Source organism: Triticum urartu, chromosome 2 (assembly GCF_003073215.2).
Source record: "Triticum urartu cultivar G1812 chromosome 2, Tu2.1, whole genome shotgun sequence".
Taxonomy (NCBI): Eukaryota; Viridiplantae; Streptophyta; class Magnoliopsida; order Poales; family Poaceae; genus Triticum; species Triticum urartu.
In genome coordinates this window covers 319,607,845-319,615,488 of record NC_053023.1, presented here as the reverse complement: position 1 = coordinate 319,615,488, position 7,644 = coordinate 319,607,845, and positions in this window count along the sequence as shown.

Below are 7,644 nucleotides of genomic sequence, written 5' to 3'. Positions count from 1 at the left end.
CCGACGAGGTGAGACTTTGGTGCAGCAACATGGGCATCAAGCTCGATTATGCTTCTGTCTATCACCCGCAAACTAATGGTCAAGTCAAGTGAGCAAACGGTCTTATCATGAGCGGCATTAAACCCAGATTAGTGCGGTCCTTAAAGGAATCAAAAACGCACTGGGTAGAGGAGCTCGACTCCGTACTATGGGGGCTGCGGACCACGCCGAATCGCACTACCGGATACACACCGTTCTTCATGGTGTACGGCGCAGAGGCGGTTCTGCTTTGCGATATAATTCATGACTCACCTCTAGGGCGCATGTACGAAGAAAAAGAGGCCGAGCTCGATCGGCAGGACAGTTTGGACGCCCTGGAAGAGGAGCGCGACAAGGCAAAAGCCCGTTCCGCATTTTATCAGCAACAGGCTCGAAGGTATCAAAGCAGAGAAGTACGGGCCAAAACCTATAATGTTAGCGAACTAGTTCTACGCCTGCCAGAGAAGAAAAAGAAAAAGCTCAAGCCCAAATGGGAAGGTCCTTTCATTATTGGTCAGGTTCTGACCGGCAGAGCGTACCGTCTGCGGGATGCATCAGATAATCAACTCGAGCCAAACCCATGGAACGCAGCCAGACTCCGAAGATTCTATGCCAAGTGCCGGACTCTATGTTCGTCTCCTCACCTCCGTCAATTTTTTGCATATCTGTCTTTTCTCTCTTTCTCTCTTTTTTTATTATTCCCTTCAAGGCCCTAAAGGGCTAAACTTGTGTCTTGGTTACACAATCTTGACGTGCTAACCGTGCTCATTATACCTGGGGGCTTCTTACACAGAAGCTTAATCTAATTATTTTTCCGGGCTTTATGCCCCACACATGTGTTACTCTTCCGCATGTACCTTTTTTCACCATCATATGCATTGATATGACTTAAGTATTGGCCAAGCTGGGTTGCCTGGGTCTTGTATTTGTGCCCTACATTCCCGTTAATTCGGCTAGGGCATAAGGGGAGCACCGCTGTGATTGTTACTGCCGGGTAAGCCAGATGTGTACCTCAGACTGGGTGAAGCCGAAAGCTAGCGTTCTTAAGAGAATATTCGGTCAGTGAACAAAAGATGACTTTATTTAATTCGACACATGCCCACAGATATTTATAACCTGTGTCTCTTTCCACAGTTCGGACATGCACATTAGGGCATGCTTACCGAGGGAAAGGAACCCTTAACGGAACTATTCTCCCTGGAAGATGTTTCTTACTACCCATGTAATATAACATAACTAGTTGGGTACTTGTCTGTTCAAGAACTTATGACCACTACGCCTGGTCTCCACGAATACCCAGGTTTTTACATAACCGAGTGGGTATTCGGATACACTCCAGACTATCAGGTCCAGAGATCGAAGCGAAAAGGTCCGCCATGACAAGTGATTTACAATCCGGCTAGGGACATTACATATGTCACTTGAATTACACAGTCACTAAGACTGATTAAATTCTTCTTCTATACCATCCAACATGCTGTCTAGACTACAATCCTGTTGGGAATACTTTGCGGCTAATTCGACTTGATCATACATTAAACTGACGGGGATCTCTTTCCCATCAGGCCCCAAAGGTCCGACCTCGGCCATGTGGTTTGGGTCCGCTTTGGTATAGCGCGTCTTCACCATAGCCCAGGCTTCCCTTGCACCTTGTCGGCAGGCGGATATCTTCCATAATCAGAAGCGCCGCCGCGCTCCCTTGAGCTTCTCTATAAGCTCCCCTATGACTCCTGGCAGGGACGCGGATGACCACAAGGCTTGGGCAATACCCTACATCACCTGCCGAACATGCTCGTGCAGTTGTGAGAGCTCTGGTAGAAGATCACTCGAAGACCCGGGCATCTCCTCCGTGGGACGACCGGTCAGCATACCTGCAGACATAACTCTGTTAGCCGGCTTCTTCTCCGAACTCCTTTAAAAGTTCGTTCAAGAACTTACTAAAAATGTCGCGCCGAAGCCGCTTATTCTCCTTCACAGAGTCCACAAGCTGGGCTCGGACATCTTTCAGTTCCACGTCCAGCCGGATATTGGCATCTTGGAGATTATTTTTCTCCTTCCTGACTTGCGTAAGCACGCGCTCGCCAGCATCTAGCTGTCGATCAGCAGGTACCACGTTCACCCCCATGGCCTCCGGATTCACTCCGGGGTCATCTGCCAGATCTATTGTTAGCTTTCCATGCATGTCGTATACTACCTGGTACCTGTATTCTTTGTAATGGAAACAAGTATTACCAGAGGGGCCCTTCTCGGACTCCTTCAACGCGGCAACAGCGGCCCATAGTTGGCCCTTGCACTCTTCCAGCTCTTGAGACAGTCGGGAATTCTTCTCTGTAAGAACCTGCATAATAATGATCCTTAAATCAGTTGCGTCAACTGTTTCAAGTCTCAAGGGCTACTGATATACATAATTGTCAGATTTACCTACCCGTATATCCTTTACATACTGGTCCGTGGCTCTGGCAAGACCATTTTGAGCAGCGTGGATGTACGCATCTCCTGAGTTGAAGGCATCGAATGCCTCTTGGGAGAAACAAGCGTCACAGAGTACGGCCCGGCGACGCCTGTGATTCATGGCGCTCTCCACTTCGGAATAGGTAACGGATAATCTGTCTGCATCCTCTGTAGGGGGAACATCCGGCGTCTGCCCCGCGTTAGCTTCTGCCTCTATGTCCGGCCCTGGAGCCCAACTGGTCGAGGCATGATCGGCAGCCTCCCCGGATATAGTCCGGCGAGCGTTTTTCCGCTAAGAAACATGGACATCATTATATTTTAAGACAGACGACAACCACGGAGCAAGGTTTTGTGTCGTACCTCTGTGCCGGCGTCTCCGTCCTGACCGCCTTCCTTTTTGGCCTACCCGGCTTCGGTGCCCCTTGTTGGCGAGCTGCTGCGGGTTCGGCACGGCGTCCCGAAGGCCTTCCCTATAAAACACCATATGTGTACGGTAGGTGAAGTGCATAAAGGGGGATCCTTTTTGGGAGTTGGGACTTTGGTTTTTCTTACGTGCGATGTAGGGAGAGTCCGGGATAGTCGGCCGTTATGGCCACCATGGCGTCGTCGCAGCTCAATTGATAGAATTGCCTGTCTATCCGCTCCACAAATATGTCCAGATCCTCTTCCAGTTCGGGATCAAGGGCCCGGTCAGGATCCTCCGGTCATGGAGGTGGGCTGCTGACCTCCCTTATAGCGTTTCGCAGTTCCAGCCGTGAAATGGCGAGGTGAGTATCTACGACGAAGAATGCGGGAAAGTTGGGAGTAAAGAGTGACGACTCACCTAGCTCGGAGGGTTGTACATGGAGAACCCATCCCGTGGCTTAATACGGATGAACTTCTCTTCCTCTCCCTTGAACAACTCGGACATAATTTTTGCTAAAGCAGCAGCAGAGTCAGGTCCCTTACGCCCGTAGCGGGTGGCATCATCTTCTCCATTAAAACACCACAGGGGGTGCCCTCGATATTGAAGCGGCTTGTAACGCCCTCGATGCGGCTATAGCTCCCACGTGTCGAGGCATGACTTAGAGACATAACCGCATTGAAAGCAATGTCGCAAGTCAGGCAATCATTACAACATCCCATGTAATACATAATAAAAGGGGGAGATAACATAGTTGGCTTACACTTGCCACGTCACATCATAGTACATAAATAACATCCATCAAACAAACACTCATGGCCCGACTACGGCGCCAAAATAGAAAAGAACCCAACATGCGACAAGGCCCTGAATCGATAACCCCAACTAGGCACCACTACTGATCATCCGGAAAACACACGTAGTATCGCTGAGAGTCCTCGTCGAACTCCCACTTGAGCTCGTAATCGTCAACCAGAGCAGAAACACCTGGACCTGCATCTGGAGTTGTAGTATCTGTGAGCCACAGGGACTCAGCAATCTCACACCCACGCGATCAAGACTATTTAAGCTTATAGGACAGGTACGGCAATATAAGTGGAGCTGCAGCAAGCGACTAGCATATATGGTGGCTAACTTATACGCAAATGAGAGCGAGAAGAGAAGGCGAAGCACGAGCGAGAAGCTAAAGGAACATCCTGCGCAAGCATAACTCCAACACCGTGTCCACTTCCCGGACTCCGCCGAGAAGGGGCCATCACGGTAACACACACGGTTGATTCATTTTAATTAAGTTTAGTTAAAGTTATCTACAACCGGACATTAACAAATTCCCATCTGCCCATAACCGCGGGCACGGCTTTCGAAAGATCAATCCCTGCAGGGGAGTCCCAACTTAGCCCATAACAAGCTCTCACCGTCAACGAAGGAATAGACCTCCACCCAAGACACACTGATCAGACTCGGTATCTCGGTACAACAAGATGATTCGACAGGTTAAAACAAGTCCAGCAACACCGCCCGAATGTGCCGACAAATCCCGATAGGAGCTGCACATATCTCTTTCTCAGGGCACACTCAGATGAGCAATCCGTACAACTAAAACCAGCCCTTGAGTTTCCCCGAGGTGGCGCTGCACAGGGCTCTAGTTCGGACCAACACTCAGAGGAGCACTGGCCCGTGGGGGGCTAAAATAAAGATGACTCTCGGGCTCCGGAAACCCAAAGGAAAAGGGGGTAGGCGGCAAATGATAAAACCAATGTTGGGCATTGCTGGAAAAGCTTTAATCAAGGCGAACTATCAAGGGGTTCCCATTATAGCCCAACCGCGTAAGGGACGCAACAATCCGGGAACATAACACCGATATGACGGAAACTAGGGCGGCAAGAGTGGAACAAAACACTAGGCGAGAGGCCGAGCCTTCCACCCTTTACCAAGTATATAGATGCATTAAGATAACATAGCAATATAATGATATCCCAACAAGTAAATAAATGTTCCAACAAGGAACGACCTCCAATCTTCACCTGCAACTAGCAACGCTATAAGAGGGGCTGAGCAAAGCGGTAACATAGCCAATCAACGGTTTGCTAGGACAATGGGGTTAGAGTTCAACATGGCAATTGGGAGGCTGACAAAAGTGGTAGGCATCGTAGCATTGGCAAGCAAAAGAGCGAGCAAACTAGCATAGCAAAGATAGTAGTGATTTCGAGGGTATGATCATCTTGCCTGCAAGCTGTCAGAGTTGACTGGATCCTCAAAAGCAAACTCAACGGGCTCCTCGTTAGAGAACTCGTCTCCCGGCTCTACCCAAACAACACAAACAAGCAACAAGGATACAATCAACCACGTGCAAGGAAAGCAATAGATGCAAAGATGATATGCTATGCGGGATGCGATGCGGGATGCAAAATGCAAGACGTTACAGAAAATGCATGAACCTGGCCTCAACTTGGAAACCAAGTGGCCACTGGATAGAGGGGAAGAAATCACCTGAAAACGATATAAAGATCATAGGAATCGGAGCTTACGTTTTGGAAACTGGCCGAGCGTTTTACGAAATGAACCGATCTGCGATATACAGCAAAGTAGGCTCCTAAATGCAAGAAATGAACATGCTACAGCCACCAAACATGAACAAAATACATGGCAGTGATGTCACAAGATGAGTTACAAAACACTAGCACTGAGTCAATAGGCCAAATTCCATCCATTAAGAGTTCAAACAAGCATGGCAAATGAATATGCAAAACAGATTCCAGACTTTGTGAAATTAACACTAGCCTGAAATTTCAGATCACGAAGCCCTCTTCGGAGCAGCAAAACAACATGATACAAAACCTGAACATGACAAGTAAGAACATGGCATGGAGCTACTCAACAAGCTTAACAAATCGCCCAAAGTAACATGGGGCCAAAAGGGTTCACAAAATACTCTACCGAGCTCACGAACATAGCTCGAACACAATCAGTTTTCAGACTTAGTGAAAACTGAGACATGCAGAAATTTAACTCACGAAGGCATGTGAACGAGCTCGATGCACTCACTACGGTGCAAGTCATGGCAAGGAGAGCATATAACCAGCAATAAGGCACAATATGATAGCTACACATGGAAAGAACAAAGGCATAGCATGCATGGAACACTAACGGTAGCATCGGCAAAATCGCAAACAAGCTGACGATCTGCCCAGATTAACAACGAAGCAAAAGTTGAGCTCGATTGAGTCAACCTAAAGCACTCCACATATGTAAACAAAGACATGGATGGATAGAGCATACCATAAATATCAAAATTCCCTTACTGATCATCCTCAAAAGAGGCACGGATCACTAGGAAACAAGCTGGACATATAGCATCATGAACTAAAATATCCCAGACTTAGTGAAAATCACTAAGTCCCTGAAATCAGCAATCTCAGGTACCTCTCTTCGCAAGCTTGCACAAGACAACACACACATCCTAAAAATGCATGGGTGGCACCTCTGGAAAGAAGACAAAATGCTTAACAATTCATCCCAAAGGGGCACAGGCATATCATGCACGGATTAAACATGGCAAAAATGACAAAAGTGCATGATGAACTAACGGATCTGCAATTTAACTCACGAAGCCTCCTTCTAACAGCATTTTGGGCAACAAGATGACCTCAAATGCAAATGATGCAATGGAATGAAATGATGTACATGTCGAGACGAAGATTTTGATATATCATATGCCCAAAACGGAGCTACGGTTGCGGAGATACAAGCAGTCAAAGGTAGCACGAAAATTAGGGTTTCGGGGAGAGGGGTCAACCCAGATCTAGATCCAGCGGCACGGATTACGAGGCGGCCGGGGCACTGTAGCACGAGTCGCCGGAGAGCTCGTCGCCGGAGCCGGTGGAGTAGGGGAGGCCGGCGAGGCGGCGGGGAGAGGCCGGGGCGGCGCCGGGGAGGCCGGGGGAGGCCGGTGGCGGCGCCCGGCGGCGGTGGACGCGGCCCGCGCGCCGCCGAGGGGCGGCGGCGGCCGGCGCCGATGCGGGCGGCGGCGGGGCGCGCCGGCGACGAGGGCGGCGGCCGGCGGAGCGTCGGGCGGCGGCGGCCTCGGGCGAAGGAGGAGGCGGCGGCGGTGACGGCGGCGGCGCCACGTGGCGTTCGGCGATTGCGGCGGGCGGACGGGCGGACGGTGTCCGGTCGGATCCGGACACGTCCGTCGGGGGGGGGGGGGTTGATCTGCTTTTTTTAGGAGGAGGACGGGGAGGAAGACGAGATCCGAAATGGGGGCCTTTAAATAGGCATAAGTGGAGCTAGGAGAGTCCAAATGAGGTGCGGTTTTCGCCACGCGATCGTGATCGAACGCTCTAGGACATGGAGCAGAGTTTGGTGGGTTTTGGGCCAAATTGGAGGGGTGTTGGGCTGCAACACACACGAGGCCTTTTCGGTCCCTCGGTTAACCGTTGAAGTATCAAACGGAAGTCCAAATGATACGAAACTTGACGGGCGTTCTACCGGTAGTAAACCAAGGCCGCATGACAAGTCTCGGTCCAATCCGGAAATGTTTGAACCCCACACACGAAAGAAAGCTAGAAATGGCCACCGGAGGAGAACGAAGCGCCGGAATACAAAATGGACAACGGGGAAAATGCTCGAATGCATGAGATGAACATGTATGCAAATGCAATGCACGAGATGACATGATAAGAGATGCACGAAAAAGAAAAACAACACACGGAGACAAAGACCCAAACCCGAGAAATAAATATAACTTAGCGCCGGAAACGGCAAGAGTGGGA